Genomic DNA, 21869 nt, shown 5'->3' on the forward strand with positions numbered 1-21869 from the left:
CTTTCTTTCTTTCTTTCTTTCTTTCTCTCTCTTTCCTTCCTTCCGTCTTTTCTTTCTTTCTTTCTTTCTTTCTTTCTTTCTTTCTTTCTTTCTTTCTTTCTTTCTCTCTCTTTCCTTCCTTCCGTCTTTTCTTTCTTTCTTTTTCTTTCTTTCTTTCTTTTTCTTTCTTTTTCTTTCTTTCTTTCTCTTCTCTCTTTCCTTCTTTTCTTTCTTTTTTCTTTCTTTCTTTTCTTTCTTTCTTTCTTTCTTTCTTTCTTTCTTTCTTTCTTTCTTTCTTTCTTTCTTTCTTTCTTTCTTTCTTTCTCTTTCTTTTCCTTTCTTCTTTCTCTTCCTTTCTTCCTTCCTTCCTTCCTTCCTTCCTTCCTTCCTTCCTTCCTTCCTTCCTTCCTTCCTTCCTTCCTTTCTTCCTTCCTTCCTTCCTTCCCCTGTCTTTCTGTGTTTCTTTCCTTCTTTCTTTCTTTCTCTATGTTGCCCAGGTTTGAGTGCAGTGACTATTCACAGGTGTGATCACATTATACTAATTATACTACTCAGACTCCTGGACTCAAGTGATACTCTTACTTCTGTTTCCAGAGTAGGTGGGACAACAGGAACACACCACTGTGCCTGGCTCAGAATTTTTCTTTTAAATTCATCGTTTAAGCTGCATCTCCTTTGTGAAGAACACTGACTTCCATCCAACAAAAAAACAAAGTTTATACCCTATCTGATCCTGGACTTCTGATGACATATACAGAGTCTATGCTTATGTTTTATTTTTTAATTAACTCAAATTATTATGTAACACTGTGTTTCAGAAAATGTATTGGACATTGAGAAAACTTCTGAGCAAAATAGAAAATCTTGCTTTTTGTAATTTAGATTATATTGTGTATATGTGAATGTGTGTATGTTGGAGGAATGTGGAGCTTACATTTAAGTGAGGTAAATACTGACTTGCAGATTTCTTTCTGTACTACCATAAATTATACAATCCAAATTCTTAATGATGCAAATTCATATTATTTCTGTAATTTACATAAAAGACAACATAATAAATCTTAAAATTTTTTATTTTTCAATAAAAAATGGAAAATTGAAGCATATAAGTTCATAATAAGCATGTATTTCTTTAATCAAAATGTACATTTATTTTCCATTACATATACATACAAAGAATAAATTTAAATTCAAGGGAAAATAAGACAGAAAAGAAAGCATGTATACATTTACTTATACATACACACTTGTGTATTTTTGTGTATGTATATTTTTTAACATATCTTTTTCTCTCAAGGATACAAAGCTGGTCAGTGTAGTTTGTTTAATTATCCTTAAAGGTTTCAAAATGAAAATGTTATAAATTCACTACCAAAGGATTCTAATAAATGTAATTACTTTATTCATTTATTCAACACCTTTATTGAGCACTTATTCACCATGTATTATTACAGATAAATATTAAAGACTAGTTTTGTCATTTGGTGTTCAACAATAACCTCCACACAAGTCTAAAATTATTCAAATTAAGTAATATAAAGAATTTGAAGAAAAATTAGGAAAAAACATATTTCTGCTTTGGTCTGCTTCTCCACAATTTTATCTATGAAATAATAAAATATCTTAAGTTATCCTTTTTCTAATGAAATAGGGCAAGATTTCACCTTTCTGTTATCACGCACACTTACCTGTTAAAGCTCTTCAGCCTAAGTTTTAAAAATCTTACTTGAAAACGACACAGGCATTTAATGAGTGTCTATCATTTAATTTAACATAACTTTAAGATTTCAAATAACATGAAAATTTTATTATAAATGCTTATTCCATTTAAATTGACTGAATTTATTTAATTTTAACAAGTAACCTTAGATTACTTATGAAAACTGATATATTAGACCTAACTAGTCATCATTTCACTGTTAATCATTTTTACAGGCTATAAATATCAGGTGTTCACTTAAGTAAGAATCTTCAAGTTAAACATGTGGGTATTTTACCAATAACTCAGAAGATACAGTTGTTTTTATTAAATCATACTAAATTAGTCCTACTTATCAAAGAGTTACATGAACAAAGATTATTCTGTTTTTAAGTTGGGTTCACAGTTTTACAACTTTAAAAAGGTTAGCAGAGACAAATATAAAACTATTCAATCATTTACTCCAGACAAAAATATATGCTGACAATTTGCAAACATTTCTATTTTTATTTTACCAATATTTAAAAACAAGCTATTTATTAAAGATTTACTTAAGTCATGTGAAGTACAAGGGATTTGGGAGAGTTACTATGTAATTTACATGAGCACTATTTATCTAAGTCAATACGAATAGAACTTTCTAAGGGATTTCCGGCCAGCTATGCCAAAATGTACTATATAGACAAAACATACAACATAACATATGTACTTATGTGTCAACACACCCAACATATATACACACACAAAGATCTTATTGCTTTCATTTTAGAATTTTAGTAATGAGATAGTAATAAAAACTTCGTTTATAAAAGACTATTGAATCTAAATTACATTTCTGGCAAAATGAGATCTGCTTATATGGCTCTTTATTTTCTCTGATATGTCATCTAATGAAAGCTCTGGACTAAAATTTTGGGTAAAGTAGTTTGGTTTAAAAAAGTATCTTTCATCAGGGCATGGTGGTTGATGCCTATAATCCAGCACTCTGGGAGGCCAAGTTAGGTAGATCACTTGGGTCCAGAAGCCTGGGGAATATGGTGAGATCCTGCTTCTGCAAAAAATAAAAAGTTAGCTCGGCATGGTGATGTGCATCTGTAGTCCCGGTTACTCAACAAGCTGAGGTAGGAGGATCACTTGTGTCTAGGAAGCTGAATCTGCAGTGAGTCAGGTTGGTGCCACTGCATTTCACCCTGGGCAACAGAGCAAGACCCTGTCTCAAAAAACGGAGAACAACAACAACAACAAAAACCTCTTTCACTTTTTCTCTCCTTTTTCTTTCAGTTTCAGATGAATTTAGGGTTAAATTTTCAATGTTTACATTTTAGGTAGGAGTGGTTGAATTATATAAGAAAACCAAAATATCCAAGTAGCGTTAGTAAATACATCTATCTAAATAGATCTATCTTTTGTTTGTCAGTTTGCTTTGCTTGACTAGTCAACATGGGCAAGGAAGCACTGTAGCAGGTTTTTAGGGTTTCTCGCACTAAAATTCCTGTAGAGAAAGCAATTTTTATGTTGGACAGGGATACCTTATATTATGCTCTGAGTCCAAGATTTTGACCTGTTTGGTCTGAGAGCCTAACTCTTATAAACATTTATTCAGTTCTTTTTCGTTTAGACTATTAATCCTTTAATTAACTCACACTAATTAATTGTTAGTCTAGTCTAGCAAACTTAAATTTACATCAAAAGGGATGACTCCTAGGCCTAGGTTATTGGCTGCCATGGAACTCTTGTCATTTGTAAAGCCATTAATTTGAAAGACGTTTGAGACTTTTTTTAAAAAAAGAAAAGAAAAAAAACTTGGCTGGAATGCCATAAGCAGTGAGTTTTATCTCAACACCACCAGAAAAGTCAGCAGATTAAAAGTAGGCAGAAAAAAAATAGAGATAGAGAACTTATAAGACTCTACATGTTAACTGTATAGTTGTACTTTGCTAATTTGATACTAAGAAAAAACAATCTTGGGAAACTCAAATGATCCCTATGATGGCCATTGATCCAAAAATGTGCATGAAGGAAAAGCTTTGTAGCAAGCTGGAGTCTCAGAAATCCTGGTATGCCTTAATATTTGAGAATCTCATTTCATTTTTTATTGATCTTCTAAAAGCAAAGACAGTCCTACAAATCCTGTCAGAGACTGTCAGGAGTTTGGACTGGTGTTTTAAATGGTGATGACTGCCTTAATGTCTTTTAGCTGCACCTATCATTTAAAATGCTTATTTTTGCTCTCAGAAGAGTTTCAGAACAAGGAAAAAGAGCCAAATCTTGTATAGGCACGTGCTACCAAACCAAAATAAAATCAAAATCAGAATGCCACAATTGTAACCCAGGCATGCAGAACAAAGAAAATATTAAATTAGGCATGCAGAAAGAAACAAAAGTAAATTCACCAAAAAGACATTCATCAGAGACAGAATGTAAATTCTGTAGTAACCGGAGTATTAAAGTTATAAGGACACTTGTTTTTATACAAGAAAGGACTTGCCAGAGAATTCAAAAAGTATTTTATCATCCAGGAGGAAGGCAAGTGATAGTGGCAGAAGACAGACAAAATCCCTAGGCAGAGAAGGGCAGGTCCCCAGTAAAACCCCACCTTCAAGCCAAAAACAGCCCAAAGCCTAAATACTAGGCTGCTGGTTCAGGATGAAGCCTGTGATCCAGAGTGAGAAGTTCTATTCCTGTTTGCTTGCTCTTTCCTGATTGCTTCTTTCTGAATAATGCTTTTTAACCAATTGAATGTTGCCTTTTTCAATGCTACCAATGGCTTGCACCACCCCGATTTTGTGCCTATAAAAACCCCAGACTCAGCCACACTTTGAACTACTACACAACTTTGGGCAGGGGGCTGCCCAACTCAGGTCCCCCTCTTCACTGACAGCTGTTTCATCACTCAGTAAAACTCACCGTCTTGCTTACCAGCCAGCTGTCAGCATAACCTCATTCTTCTTAGATGTAGGACAAGAACTCGAGACTCTCCAAATGGCGAGTGTGAACAGAGCTGTAACCCTGTAGCACTCCCTTCCTGCTTGCCAAGCAATGGGAGAGGGAGCTGCTGGGTGCTACACACCCCCATGTGTCAGGCTGTGGATGGTGGGACTGAAAGAGCTGTTAACACACTGTAACATCCCCTTTGGGGCTCTGGGGTCGCTGATGTCTCCAAGTTTTTTGGAAACTACTGTGTTCCCCTCATCCAGATGCCATGGTCCAAGTCAGAAACAGGCTGTGGCTTACCCCATCAAGCCAGGTTGGTGAAGCGGCACCAAAAACATCCTGCCACATAAGGTTCTTTATTAAATTAGCCTTATAACTAAAATAAATCTCAAAGGGCACCTAAAAATATGGAGGCTCAACCTAAATAACTAACAAGAGAGAGAAGATTTTTAGAAGAAAATTGTGTTTATTCAGGAATAGGTTATTTTTAGAAGAAAATTGTGTTTATTCAGGAATAGGTTATTGCAATGGGATATGCATGCCATAGTAAACTGTGCATTTTCAGGGAAGTAAAGGAAGACAAGATTTTAAAGAAAAAATGAGGCTTATGTAAATGTTTTGAGTATAATTATCTTTGGTTAAAAGGAATCCATAGCAAGGATGGCACCAGCCCGGGGTTAGACAGGCATTTGTTGGGCATGTGTTCTCACAGAAGTAATTTTTTGTAAGGTTGTAATGGCATTTGTGCATGATTTTGGTTTTTGCAGTCTTTTGTGATAATTCTTGTAATCAAGCGTTTGTTCATGAGAGCCCTCTCTTTATAGTCTTCCAAGGTCTATGAGTCAGGGTTATTTATTATTATTGTTTTTTAACACAAATGACTCTATTTTAATTCTGACAGTTTTCATAGACTTTATTTGAATTCATACAGCAATTAAGAATGATCGTTTTAGCTGCCACCTCCTCAGTCATTACTAGATATTTTTGTTATATTTTATTTAGATTGTGAAACCACCCTTTCTTCTCAATCCCATATTTAATGTCATCTTTTAGGCGCCAATCAATTGCTGAATTATGGTAGGCGTATTTTCCTCATACACAATTTTTTATTTCCACCTAGCGTTTTATTTAATATTAAAATTATCATATAATTTTTCTCCTTTAGTTTTTAGTGTGATCACTTACACTGACTCATTTTGAAAATTAAACTTTTCTTGCTTTCTTGTGACAAACCTCACTTGGTTTGGGTGAATTTTCTTTCCTATGAATTTTTGAATTTGCTTTCCTGGTATTTTTCTAAGCATTTTTTTTTTCTCTTTTTCTTGATGGATATTTCTCTCTCTCTCTCTCTCTCTCTCTCTCTCTCTACTGTCCTTGTCAAATTGTTTGCCTGATAAAGCAAGTTAGGAAGTATTACTTCCTTTTAAATTTTCCAAAAAAAGTTCATAATTTGTATTATTTCTTCATTACATGTCTGGTAGAATAGACTAGTGAAGCTATTTGGTGCTGAATTTTTCCTTCAGGGAAGATTTTACGTTGTTTATAGTAAGTTGCTATCTCAAAGGATTTGCTGAATTCTTTGGCACAAAATGTAAATTTTTTGGCATAAAATTTTTCATAATATTCCCTTATCCTTTTATTGTCTTTAAGATTTGTGATAATGGCACCTCTGTTAACTTGATACTGGCAATTTGTATTTTTTTTCTTTCTTTTGGTTAAGCTGCCTGGATGTTGATAAATTTAATTAATCTTTTCAAACAACCACCTTTTGATTTGTTGGTTTTTCTCTCTAGTTTATCTATTTTCGGTTTTATTATTTTTCCCTGTTATCCTTATTTATTACCATTGTGTAACTTTAATCTCTTTTAAACTAGCCTCTTAAGATAGAAGCCTAAGACACTGATTTTAAAACTTTTTTCTTTTCTAATATAGAATTTTAAGATACAATTTTTTTCTCTACGTCCTACTTTAGTGACTTTTCCTCATTTTTGATATGTTGCATTTGTATTATCATTCAATGCAAAATCTAATTTCTGTTGTGATTTCTTCTTTGCCTTTGACTTTAGAAATGTGTTGCATATTTCTAAATATCTGAAGATTCTATTATTGTTATCAAATTCTGATTTAATTTTATTGTTTCTTTGTATTTCAATACATTTCATATATATACTAGATATTGCAAAGTATACACTGGAGAGTTTTTTTAATTTCACCCTTGATATAGAATCCCTCCAGGAAATTATTGGCTAAATATTTGTAGAGGCAGCCAGTCAGGAGCATAACCTACTATTCATTACAGGCTCCCCTAAAAAAGATTTTTTTCTCCTCAGGTTTACTCAGCTCATCTATGCCCTCAGTTTTATTTTATTCTGGTACTCCTCACCTGACTTTTAGGTAGTAACCATACCTGAAAGTACTGCTTTCACTTTCTTAGTGAATGCTGGATGCCCACAAGAACTTCCTGAACAAAGTACTAGAGGGTTTTCTATAGTTAATTAAACTTTTCTAGAAATTCTGAAAAAGAATTATCTGGTTAGGATTGGAGCCATAAAAAGGAGAAGCATCAAATTTCCTTGTCATTATCACAGAGATGTGTTCAACCAAACCATTTTTAGATTTATTGAATAGTGTAGTTTTATGTATTCTTTGCTTGATATGATTATTTTTAGCATTTGTCTGATCACTTTAAATTAATGTAGTTTTTACTATACTTTTAAGTATTTTTAATCTCTCTTATACCCTTGAAATCTTTTCTGGAACAAGATAGCTATATAAATAAATACATTTACTTAACCTCTCTCAGCTTCAGTCACATTCCCTATGTAATAGGGAGAATAATTTCTATTTCATATGACTTTTATGAAGATTAAATGAGAAAACATATGTAAAAACATCTAGTAAAGTGTTCAGGCCATAGTAGTTACTTAATACATATCAGCTTTCTTCCCTGCCTCATTTAATTTTTTCTTTTAGTCATATATATGGGTTCTACTAATATTTCTACTCTCCATATTAGTAGACTAAATGATGCTAAGGAAATTTTTAACACCTAAAGTCTATGATTATAAACTAGTTTCATTTATTTAATTATTTTTTTCCTAAGCCTTTGAAAATACTATGTCACTTTTCTTTCTAAGAAGTTCTTTTACTTTACTCAGAAATACCTAATGGAAAATGCTTAGGGAAGCTGATTTTTATATAAATTTACAAATTTAATGTTTTATTCTTTTGCTGCCATTTTCCAACCTGTCAAACACATCTGTTTTGCTTTTGCCTCAGTGGGTTCTCTGCAGGGGCCTACTTTTTGACATGATTATCCCAGCAATATCATTTTCAGCTTCTACTTTGGCAGCTACCTCCTGAAATGCTTTAAGATATTTTACAGATTTTTCTCTTAGTGACCCTTGAGAGACTAATTTTTTTTTGGGGGGGGGGGCAAGATAAGAATCTTGAATTATCTGCTTGAGTATCTTTATAATCTCTATGTTCAGTCTCGTTCTTAAATGAATAATGTATATTCCGTGGTTCCTGTCTGAAAGAAGGTACCAACTTCCATCTCCCTTCAGGAGAGAACTCTGAGCACTCAAAATTCTTGGAAGTTTAGCTGCTGATACCACTAAGCTCTAATGCATCAGCAAATGTCTTATGGCCTTGGGGTGTCTTTTAGACAGTGATAAAATGTCAGTTTCCCTTTGAGTTTGAGAATTTCCACAAGAGAATGCAATCTCTCTCCATTGAGACGTTTTCCTCCAGAAACCAAGAATTTCTGACTCACAGTTGTTTTACCACCTGCAAGTGTCACCTTTCCTATCAATTATTATCCCAGGTGACACATGACATCTCCCGCTTCAGAGCAACTTCACCACAGTTTCTCGTCCATCAATATAATGCCATTCAGAGTGGCAGTCATTCACTTTGATAATCCTACCGAATTACAAGTTTCCTATAGCCTGTGACTTTTCTTTGAACCCAACCTTTCCCCTGTCAGAATCAACCACATTGTCTTCTGTGTTCTTCAAGTATATCACACACACTTCTGTTGCTTTAAAATGGAAGTGATCTAATGCTTCTTTTTAGCTTCTGCCATAGTTAAAATTCTCATCATAACATAACTGGATATAATTACTTCCTAACTTTTTTCTTCTGCCTCCTAGCTCTCCCCTTCTCCAATTCATCCTCTCCACTGACACCAACCCACCATTTTAATACGTACAGCTAATATGTTATTTCTCTTAACAAATCCTTAAGTAGATCTTTTTTACTGTGTTACTTTATCCACATTGATAAAGGATTTGCTTCTCGTTGTGCCATAAAGTGTGTTTGCAATCTGGCTCTTATATACCCTTTGGACTTTATCTTCTGTCACTTACAAAAATGTGTCTATAGTTCAGTCATCCTTTAAAAGCATAACTCTCTTCTGCATTCTCCAGCTTTATTTATTGTGCTCCCGCTCTCTGGAGTGCCACATTGTTTGCAATCTCCCAATTCTACCTTTATGATCAGTTCAAATGCTGATCCTCGTAATATCTTATCCACATCCATCTTCCCTCTAATAAATTTCCTTTATCTGTTGATGTTGGATTTTTCTTCTTGGTCACTTTGTAAGCCGGGAACCCCTGGCCACAACACCCCACCAGGGCCTCAGTTGGTCACACTGGCAGGCCCCAGCTCACCTGTGTTATAGTTTGAACCTGCATTTGGCAGTTCCTAAGCTCTTATATTGCACCCAAGAAGAATGAGGATGCAGGGGACATTGAAGGATGAGGAGGGCAGAGAAGAACTTTACTGAGTGATGAAAACGGCTTTCAGCGGAGAGAGGATGTGGAGTTGGTTTCCCTACCCGAAGGCAGGAAAGTCACCCATGTGGTTGGGTTCTGGGGCCTTTTGTGAACTTAGAAAGGGGAGTGCATGCTGACTGGTATGTGAGTATGCAAAAAAAGCTTAAAGTGAAGACATCACTCAAAGGTAGGCATGACAAAAACCAATTAGGAAAGGGTAGGTATGTGTAAAATAGGTGAAGGATGAGGACACATCAGAGGAAAACACTCCAAACAGGAAGACAAGTTCTTTTTTTTTTTTTTTTTTTTTTTCTTTATATAACGGAAAGAAGTTTAATTAACTCACAGTTCCACATGCCTGGGGAGGCCTCACAATCATGGCTGAAGGCAAGGAGGAGCAAGAGCACATCTTACATGGCAACAGGCAAGAGACAAGCCTGTCTGAGGATTTAACTTGTAGCTTGGCTTTCAGGCTTTAAACTGCCTTCAGCTTGGAGGTGGGGTTTCACTGGGGACCCATCCCTATCTGCCCAGACGTTTGGTTGCCTCCTGCCACCCTCACTGTGTTTCTGAAGCTCTTTTTACATTGTCTATTAACAAGTAGCACAACAACTTGCATTTATACTTCTCTCTAAATTAGAGAAAGTGACTTGAAATAACTTTTGAAAGATAGCATGCCTTTTTGTCACTAATGCATAGCACAAATTTGACTACATAGCAAATATTTGCGGAATCAGAGACCATGCTGAAAAGAGACCATGCAATAAAAAAAAAAAAATGTAATGTATTAGCTTGCAAAGCTGCAATGTATTTTAGAAACAGATTGAACACAGAGCAAATCGGGTATCTGGGAAGAAAATAAGGATGAAAAATAGAAGAAGCCTATGAAAGCAAAACCTGAAGAGAAGTACTGTGTGGGAACTTAGGAAGAATAAAACAAGGAACAAAATAAGGAAAAGTTTCAGTTTTGTATGGATGTGTCTAATGACGCCTGTGGCCTAAGATCTTAAGGCTTATTCTATCTCACTGTGTCTACTGCCTTAGGGAAAATTAAATTCATTTAGCCAGATAGGTGCTTTTCTGAGACTCTTCTGACATTCTTAATTAATGTAAAATATATCAAGGACTCAATGAAGGTGTAGGTTTACTCTACTAGTATCATGTTTGAGTTGGCCAAGGGTCAGAACATTCAAACAGTATGCTACTTACATGAGTCTGCTCTACGAAAAAGGGCAAATCATGCAAAAAGTAGGGGAAAAATAATGTTAACAGATGTTACTGATGGCTTAAAAGAGGGCAGAGAAAAGAAGGCAGAAAGGAGCAAAATAGCACACATTGTGGTAGAAAAACTACAAAACATGGATTCAGAAGCTCTGGGTTATATCCTGACTTTGCCAGTATTTATTTAGGGCATCTTGGGCAAATACTTTAATCTCTTCAGTTATCATCAGTAAAACTAATATGTTGATACCAACTTAAAAGGTGGTTATAATTATTAAACTATGTTATGCATGTAAAAGTAATCTGCAAATGTTAGCATACTGTATCAATATAAATACTTTTTTTCACAACTCTGCCCACTATAAGTCTTCCTTTTTGAAATGTTGAAAAGAACACACTTTAAGTGTAAAATGATAAAAAATAAAAATACCGCTATCATTGTGGCTTTAGAAGTTTAAAAGACAGCAAGCAATTTTATTCACAATGTGAAATAAAATGAGTAAAGGCTTAGACTTTCCCTCTAGTTTAGGAATTACTTTAATTTCTCTTTGGTCTCATGCTTTCCCACAGGCAATTTAGAATGTCACATACACTTAGAGTAGACACGTTATACAGTGAAATTGTGCAAAACGTTTATGACAATCCTCATCTGAGACATAAACACTTCTTGTTTCCTGCTCGTGTTTTCAATAAAACCATATTATTTCAAGCAAAATTACTTAGAATATGACTAACCACATGCTCTGTGAGACACATATAGTGGAGGCACTTCCTTGAAAAAGAAAAGCATGAAAAAGAGAGAGAGAAAATGTGAGCCTCTTTATTTAACTGACTATCTTTGGGATAGAGCTAATTAAGTTACTATTGAGCTCAGCTTTACTAATTCTTATGATCTGTCTGAAGCTCTCTTTGCAACCAGGTCTTCCCACCCTCTTCTCTTTATTTCTATTTAAGATGTCCAAGATGCCTACTTTCTTTCCAATAATAACTTCCTTTCTTATTCAGTCTCTCAACTGCTCATTTTTCTTGTCTCCTCTTTGAAGAGAGAGAATCCACAAAGCAAGAAGTTGTTTGGCAAGTCGTACTCAGGCCAGGAGAAATGTTTTTTAATCTTTCTTCTCAAATTAATGGAGCAATATCATAACCTTGACTATTTTATCTCCTCTTGGTCCCCAATGTATAAGGAGGCTTGAAAAGATTCCTCACCTTTTGGACATGTTTATACCTATTCACGGAGGCATGCATTTCCTATTGTATCAACAAGAAAAATATACTCCTTCCTCTCCGGGTTTATATATATTACTCAAAAGTTTAACTTTTGAAATGTTTATTGTCGTTAAATTTATGTGCAACATGGGCATTTTTTAATGGCCAATAGCTGCAGGTGTCTGGTTTGGTAAATCACACATATTTACAAACAAGATTTTAAATTCCTTTTAGAGAGCGACCATGTTTTAGTCTTCTGGTTATCTCAAAGTTCCAAGAATGTATAATACAATTTTCGCCATTGCAAAAACATGCCAAAATGTAAAGACCATCGAAGCTAGGAAGAAACTGCATCAACTAACGAGCAAAATAACCAGTTAATATCATAATGGCAGGATCAAGTTCACACATAACAATATTAACCTTAAATGTAAATGGACTAAATGCTCCAATTAAAAGACACAGACTGGCAAACTGGATAAAGAGTCAAGACCCATCAGTCTGCTGTATTCAGGAGACCCATCTCACACGCAGAGACATACATAGGCTCAAAATAAAGGGATGGAGGAAGATTTACCAAGCAAATGGAGAACAAAAAAAAGCAGGGGTTGCAATACTAGTCTCTGATAAAACAGACTTTAAACCATCAAAGATCAAAAGAGACAAAGAAGGCCATTACATAATGGTAAAGGGATCAATTCAACAGGAAGAGCTAACTATCCTAAATATATATGCACCCAATACAGGAGCACCCAGATTCATAAAGCAAGTCCTTAGAGACTTACAAAGAGACTTAGACTCCCATACAATAATAATGGGAGACTTCAACACTCCACTGTCAACATTAGACAGATCAACGAGACAGAAAGTTAACAAGGATATCCAGGAATTGAACTCATCTCTGCAGCAAGCAGACCTAATAGACATCTATAGAACTCTCCACCCCAAATCAACAGAATATACATTCTTCTCAGCACCACATCGTACTTACTCCAAAATCGACCACGTAATTGGAAGTAAAGCACTCCTCAGCAAATGTACAAGAACAGAAATTATAACAAACTGTCTCTCAGACCACAGTGCAATCAAACTAGAACTCAGGACTAAGAAACTCAATCAAAACCACTCAACTACATGGAAACTGAACAACCTGCTCCTGAATGACTACTGGGTACATAACGAAATGAAGGCAGAAATAAAGATGTTCTTTGAAACCAATGAGAACAAAGATACAACATACCAGAATCTCTGGGACACATTTAAAGCCGTGTGTAGAGGGAAATTTATAGCACTAAATGCCCACAAGAGAAAGCAGGAAAGATCTAAAATTGACACTCTAACATCGCAATTAAAAGAACTAGAGAAGCAAGAGCAAACACATTCGAAAGCTAGCAGAAGGCAAGAAATAACTAAGATCAGAGCAGAACTGAAGGAGATAGAGACACAAAAAACCCTCCAAAAAATCAATGAATCCAGGAGTTGGTTTTTTGAAAAGATCAACAAAATTGACAGACCACTAGCAAGACTAATAAAGAAGAAAAGAGAGAAGAATCAAATCGACGCAATTAAAAATGATAAAGGGGATATCACCACCGACCCCACAGAAATACAAACTACCATCAGAGAATACTACAAACACCTCTACGCAAATAAACTGGAAAATCTAGAAGAAATGGATAATTTCCTGGACACTTACACTCTTCCAAGACTAAACCAGGAAGAAGTTGAATCCCTGAATAGACCAATAGCAGGCTCTGAAATTGAGGCAATAATTAATAGCCTACCAACCAAAAAAAGTCCAGGACCAGATGGATTCGCAGCTGAATTCTACCAGAGGTACAAGGAGGAGTTGGTACCATTCCTTCTGAAACTATTCCAATCAATAGAAAAAGAGGGAATCCTCCCTAACTCATTTTATGAGGCCAACATCATCCTGATACCAAAGCCTGGCAGAGACACAACAAAAAAAGAGAATTTTAGACCAATATCCCTGATGAACATCGATGCAAAAATCCTCAATAAAATACTGGCAAACCGGATTCAGCAACACATCAAAAAGCTTATCCACCATGATCAAGTGGGCTTCATCCCTGGGATGCAAGGCTGGTTCAACATTCGCAAATCAATAAACATAATCCAGCATATAAAGAGAACCAAAGACAAGAACCACATGATTATCTCAATTGATGCAGAAAAGGCTTTTGACAAAATTCAACAGCCCTTCATGCTAAAAACGCTCAATAAATTCGGTATTGATGGAACGTACCTCAAAATAATAAGAGCTATTTATGACAAACCCACAGCCAATATCATACTGAATGGGCAAAAACTGGAAAAATTCCCTTTGAAAACTGGCACAAGACAGGGATGCCCTCTCTCACCACTCCTATTCAACATAGTGTTGGAAGTTCTGGCTAGGGCAATTAGGCAAGAGAAAGAAATCAAGGGTATTCAGTTAGGAAAAGAAGAAGTCAAATTGTCCCTCTTTGCAGATGACATGATTGTATATTTAGAAAACCCCATTGTCTCAGCCCAAAATCTCCTTAAGCTGATAAGCAACTTCAGCAAAGTCTCAGGATACAAAATTAATGTGCAAAAATCACAAGCATTCTTATACACCAGTAACAGACAAACAGAGAGCCAAATCATGAAGGAACTTCCATTCACAATTGCTTCAAAGAGAATCAAATACCTAGGAATCCAACTTACAAGGGATGTAAAGGACCTCTTCAAGGAGAACTACAAACCACTGCTCAGTGAAATAAAAGAGGACACAAACAAATGGAAGAACATACCATGCTCATGGATAGGAAGAATCAATATCGTGAAAATGGCCATACTGCCCAAGGTAATTTATAGATTCAATGCCATCCCCATCAAGCTACCAATGAGTTTCTTCACAGAATTGGAAAAAACTGCTTTAAAGTTCATATGGAACCAAAAAAGAGCCCGCATCTCCAAGACACTCCTAAGTCAAAAGAACAAAGCTGGAGGCATCACGCTACCTGACTTCAAACTATACTACAAGGCTACAGTAACCAAAACAGCATGGTACTGGTACCAAAACAGAGATACCAGGAACAGAACAGAGTCCTCAGAAATAATACCACACATCTACAGCCATCTGATCTTTGACAAACCTGAGAGAAACAAGAAATGGGGAAAGGATTCCCTATTTAATAAATGGTGCTGGGAAAATTGGCTAGCCCTAAGTAGAAAGCTGAAACTGGATCCTTTCCTTACTCCTTATGCGAAAATTAATTCAAGATGGATTAGAGACTTAAATGTTAGACCTAATACCATAAAAATCCTAGAGGAAAACCTAGGTAGTACCATTCAGGACATAGGCATGGGCAAAGACTTCATGTCTAAAACACCAAAAGCAACGGCAGCAAAAGCCAAAATTGACAAATGGGATCTCATTAAACTAAAGAGCTTCTGCACAGCAAAAGAAACTACCATCAGAGTGAACAGGCAACCTACAGAATGGGAGAAAATTTTTGCAATCTACTCATCTGACAAAGGGCTAATATCCAGAACCTACAAAGAACTCAAACAAATTTACAAGAAAAAAACAAATAACCCCATCAAAAAGTGGGCAAAGGATATGAACAGACATTTCTCAAAAGAAGACATTCATACAGCCAACAGACACATGAAAAAATGCTCATCATCACTGGCCATCAGAGAAATGCAAATCAAAACCACAATGAGATACCATCTCACACCAGTTAGAATGGCGATCATTAAAAAGTCAGGAAACAACAGGTGCTGGAGAGGATGTGGAGAAATAGGAACACTTTTACACTGTTGGTGGGATTGTAAACTAGTTCAACCATTATGGAAAACAGTATGGCGATTCCTCAAGGATCTAGAACTAGATGTACCATATGACCCAGCCATCCCATTACTGGGTATATACCCAAAGGATTATAAATTATGCTGCTATAAAGACACATGCACACGTATGTTTATTGCGGCACTATTCACAATAGCAAAGACTTGGAATCAACCCAAATGTCCATCAGTGACAGATTGGATTAAGAAAATGTGGCACATCTACACCATGGAATACTATGCAGCCATCAAAAAGGATGAGTTTGTGTCCTTTGTAGGGACATGGATGCAGCTGGAAACCATCATTCTTAGCAAACTATCACAAGAACAGAAAACCAAACACCGCATGTTCTCACTCATAGGTGGGAACTGAACAATGAGATCACTTGGACTCGGGAAGGGGAACATCACACACCGGGGCCTATCATGGGGAGGGGGGAGGGGGGAGGGATTGCATTGGGAGTTATACCTGATGTAAATGACGAGTTGATGGGTGCTGACGAGTTGATGGGTGCAGCACACCAACATGGCACAAGTATACATATGTAACAAACCTGCATGTTATGCACATGTACCCTAGAACTTAAAGTATAATAATAATAAATTAAATAAATAAATAAATAAATAAATAAATACAATTTTCATAAATATACATCCAGTTGAATTAAATTTAACATATCTTCTAACTTGAGACAAATATGTGACTCATAGAAATGGTATCTACTTTTGGAGAGAGTGTGCCATGGTCTGAAGAAACAGCAAAGACATCAGCCTATTACCATCCTGTTTAAACTATGATTGATAGGTGGCTCTCAAGATCATAGACCAATAGAGTAATGTAAGTGTGGCAAACAGGTCAATATGCATTTCTACTCACCTTCATCTTTTTCTGTCTAATTTGGGATTTTGATAGAAGCAAAAGCAGAAACATCACAATAGTTACATGTGTTTATCTTATGGAATTTTGTGACTTACTGGTATACAATAAAAAATGTGTCAAGACAGCCAAGTCTCTGCCATCTCTACTATATTCTCAATATAACTGAAAGTAATACTTAGCTTTACAATAACACCTTAAGTTTTTTGCTTTTGTTTTTGCTTTCTTCTTTATTATTTTATTTTTATTGTCTAACTTATCACACACTATTTTTATTTTTATTGTCTAACTTATCACACACCAAGTGACAATCTTTTGGGAAGAGTATCATGCTGATTCTTGCTTTGGTGCCATTTGGGTCTGTGCCATTTATATACATTTCAGCCAGTAACACATTATGCAGTTAACATCACGTCAATACACAGCCCATACAAATGAGATGGAGTTATGTAATATTGCTTGAAAGTTTTAAGCAGATGGCCAGATACTGTGACAAACACTTTTTAGTTGAAAACAAAAAGAAAAAAAATCCTATTTGAGTAAATGATGTGTGTTGCACAGCCAGATTTCAGTGTGATTTTACCAAGGTCTAGCTAGAGGAAGGATGCGCAACTACATGAATTATACTTACTGAGCATTCCAACCCTTTATGCCTCGTTGCAAATCCCCAGTCCCTTCACACCACAGCTGGTGCTTGTTTCCACCACTGAGTTTTAAATAATTCAGTGAAATTCTTGAGAAGTAGAGAATGTTTTGCATAATTTTGAAGCTTGATTACTATTTGCACCAAATGTTGCTTATCAGCCAGATTGCCTCAATGGGACTAGTGAAGATTTCCTTTGAATTGAGATTCAAAACATATTTATTTTACTAAGTGCTTGAAAAGAGGAGAATCATGAAAATACCATTTCATGTTTACTGTTGTAAAATTATGAAGGTAGATCACAAAACAGTGTGCTTTTTCCTAAAACATTAAAAAGAAATAACATTTATTTTTGCAGCTATATTAAAATTTACCATTTCTTTTTTTAATAGTACTGTTTGTTCATTGTTGGGACTCTTTCTTTGTCTTTCTCTATTCCACCCCAAGAATGATTATTAATATTAAAGAGTCCATTATGATACCAAAAGTGGTAAACATCACATTTGAATTCTGTTTGTATAAATTTTTATTTGTAGTTTAACAGAACCTACTTCTTTAAAGAACATGAAAGGCAATTAGACCACAAGACTCATCAGAGATATAGAGGAGCACTTGGATTAGATCAGATTATATCCAATATAAAAATGATTATATTTTGGAGTATACTGACTAAGAAGTAGCTCTGGTCCAGAAATAAAGGAAAAGAAAGTGAATCGAAGACATATGAAAGTTAGTAGAGAAAAGAAATATCTCTAAACATCTTCCTTCATTGACTTAGGATGAACTAACTAAATGTCTCATACACAGAGTCCCAGAAGACTGAGTATGAATTTGAGGATGCTGCAAAAGAAGTTCCCAGGCTCAATTGGTTCTACTCACAAGCATTATCAAGGAGGGAGAGTACATGTCCAGTTCTGAGGAACTCTGAACAAATGGCTACCCTCATAGTGAAACCGACCCAATTGTTCTATTGAACTGATGTTTACAATCTTTTAAAACAAACACAGAAATTGACCCTCCTGGTCTTAAAGCTTTAAACTGATATTTGTCTTATGTGAGTACCTTCCTCAGGAAACTGGCCCTCAGGCCTCCCAGATAGTATCAAGGGACTGAAACTCAGCAGATCACAACATCCAGACAAGGAGAAGCCAGACCCCTTATCCCTCATGATTTACTTATTCCTTCCGATTTCCTGTTTTCCTGCATGTAGTTACATTCCTTCCCCACTATATAAATCCCAATTTTAGTTGGTCAGGAAGATGGATTTGAGACTGATCTCCTATCTCATAGCGGGCAGCAACTGATTATTGCCTTCTTCCCTGGCAATACTCGTTGTCTCAGTGATTGTGTTTCTGTGTGGTGAGCAGCAGACCTAGACCAAATATCTGGTGTTTTGGTAACAGATTTTGGTTCCTTGACTGGGAACATGTTGCTTGTAGCTTGGCTGCTGTGGGACAGGAGATTCAGAAGCCCTCTTAAGCAGCTACCTAACCGTTTTTTGGCTGGAGGTGGGTTTTGGTCTCTTTCTCGTCCTGCCATTCCCATCCCCAACCACGTTCCTGATTGCCTAGCAAGAACAGTCTTTGGAATTTGTCATCTGTATCTGATCTGGTGAATGCCACTTGTGGGTACCAGACAGTAGGATCTGCTTCTCTCCATATGGGAAATTCTGAAGAAATTTCCATTTGCAGGTTGAACAAGCCCCCCAATTGAGATAGGAAAGCACCCCAACTGTTTCAGTTTGGACCCTCTTGGGGCTTGTTGGTTACTGCAGCAGTTGGATTGTGTTTTGGTGATTGTTTATGTGTCAATATAGTCAAGGGAACTCAGAATTTGATAAACTGATATTTTATAATACTGTTTGGCTTCGTATTCTTTGCAAGCTGGAGAAGTATGACCTCTCCATGGGTCTCATTTTGCTGCCAAATGAGAAAGTGGATAGAATTTTGTCTCTTCTGTCTTTTATGCTGCTCTTCAAAACAGGGTGGGGCCTGATTAACACAAGATGCTCTTCTGTGGTGTTGTTTGGCCCCAGTGTTCTTTGGAGTCTTGGGAAGTTTGGCCTTTAAAAATCAAACTGCCATGGAAACTGCTTCACCCAAAAATTTGGTTCACAGCTTTCTTTGGATTACCTATAGAGGCAAAGTTTAGCCATGTGAGCATGTTCATCGACTGGTGAGTTTGTATTGTTATCTCATGGCTAGGGTTCCAAAGTAAAAGCTATTGGATCTTTGTGGGTGTATACATATTTAGATGTATTTTTGTTTATGTACATTTATTATATGTTGTGACTACCAAACTAACTTATAAATAAAAAAGCAATCACAAATTCAGTAAATAAGTCCAGGCAATTTTCAAGACTTTAAAATTGTTGATAAGATAAAAATAGTTTTCAGAATCATCAGTATACATACATAGTTTTAGATTTGTCTCTGCTAGATATTTTGAAGTGTGAGGGTTTGGCATAGAAGGTTATAAAACTGTAAACCCAGCCAAATCAAAATGACCTTTGTGTGACTTTTTTTTTTTTTGATAAGTAAGACTAATTTAATGTTGTTGGCTTAATGAAACAGCAGAATCTTTTGTGTTATTGGTGAAAATACCCAGGTAGTTAAATTTCAGGTTCTTACTTAGGTGAACATCTGATACTCACTGGTTATAAAATGGCTAACAAGGAAATGATGACCAGCTTTGTCTAATATGTCAGTTCTCTTATGTAATCTAGATAAGCTGCTAAATATGAATGATATGTAAATGGAATAAATGCAATTTAAATTTTTTAAATTATTTTTGATGCTCCTTGGATATCTGGGTCATTTTCAAAATTGTGGAATGCTCTTATATATAAAATGCTAATATCTGATGGATCAGGATTTCTTGCTTCCTACATTTTTATGGAAAATTTAAGGTTACTAAGAATAAGAATTGTAGATAATGTGTAATTTTGTGTGTAAAATGTGCCAAAAAGATGTGTTCTTATTGAGAAAAAGACAAATTTTGTCTACTTCAAAAGTTATCTAAATATTAAATTATGGACTTGGAAAAGTCATTTATGAAATAAGGTAAAAAGGAACCAGTAAGTAGGGGAAAGAGATGTGAAGAAAGTGATAAATATGCAGATGTATTTTTTATAAAGATTATTTTAAAAGGAGAATAATTGTGTATGAGAAACTTGTATGGTAAATATTTGTCCTAAAGTAAAATGACTGATTATTTAAAATAAAGAGAAAATTTAGGACCAAACAGAAAGTCCAAGCATGTTATAGATGGTGTGTGTAAGGCATATGTACTTTTTCTTTTCTGTTTTTCTGTGTGTCTATCTTCATGCACATACAGAGAAAATAGAAAATTGCAAACGTTTAAATAGTAAAATATCCTTTAAAAGCTGACAGAAAATTTAAAAAATTTGCTAATTACCATTGTTCAAAGTTAAAACACTTAGTCTTGATAAAAGTAAAATAAATACTGTAAAGAAATAAACTGGCAATTTGGCAATTCTAATACAGTTAATCATGAAGTCAGATTTAACATGGATACAAATTTCACGTAAGTGCTTGCATTGCTTTGTTTCACACTCTCTCTGCTATTTCACATAGATAGTACTAGCAGTGAAGTACTTACTGATCAGATGTCTGAAGTGAATTTCATAATTGCACAAAATGTATAGTGGTGTTGGTGGGCTTAAGGATATTAATTTGTATACCAGGAACAAAATATTCACCTTGTGCTTTTTTAAAGGCTCTGGGTAGTAGTGTAGCCTCCAAGGTAAAGTCACTAGGAGAAAATTTTGGGGTTCGTTTCCTGTTTGTGCTTCTAATTTTCATTTGTTTACTGTTTGTTCTTCTTTAAATTTTACATATACATATATAAATTTTACATATACATCTATATGTATATTATTATATGTGTATATATGTATATGTAAACTTTACATATATATATAAAACCATTAATGTTTTTTACTGTCTAATGGAATGCTTGTATTTGGTTCTATGAATAGTCATTTTGTTTCCTATGCATTACAGATAATTATTTGTTCTATTTATGTAAAATCTTTAAGCTACCTTTTAAGCCTCCAAAAATGATAGAGTATACCAGTCATTTAAAATTGGATTGAAATTACTTAGCTCTCATAATTAAGAGAACTATACGAGCTTTGAGATTTCTGGCCAAAAAATTAAACACTTATTTTTACAAATTTTAAGCAGAGATGGTACATTATTTATTTTGCTATTCTGAAATGTAAATGAGAGTAGAAATGTTTAAATGGTGTTTATTTCCAAGGTAATTCAATTCAATTGAAATTTAATTGGGAAAAAATCTTCTTAGGTAATGAGAAAAACTGTGGTATGGGCATAAAGTTCTAATATACCCATGAAAGTTTAAAGGAAAGGATCTTTTCCTTTAGGTAATGAGGAAAAACATGATATGGCTACAAGGTTCTGATGTTCAGGAACGATTGACCTTATTCTTAAGAAAATAACATAATTTATATTTTATATATATATTTATATGTATTTTATAGTAAGGGAGGATACCACTCCTCATATTGTCTTATGCCCAATTTCTGCCTCCAAAGAAAGAAGAAGTAAAAACTAGAAGGCAGAAATGAAATCCACAGGCAGACAGCCCAGCACCACACCCTGGGCCTGGTAGTTAAAGATCAATCCCTGATCTAACTGGTTCTGTTATCTA

This window comes from Macaca thibetana, chromosome 2 (assembly GCF_024542745.1).
Source record: "Macaca thibetana thibetana isolate TM-01 chromosome 2, ASM2454274v1, whole genome shotgun sequence".
NCBI lineage: Eukaryota > Metazoa > Chordata > Mammalia > Primates > Cercopithecidae > Macaca > Macaca thibetana.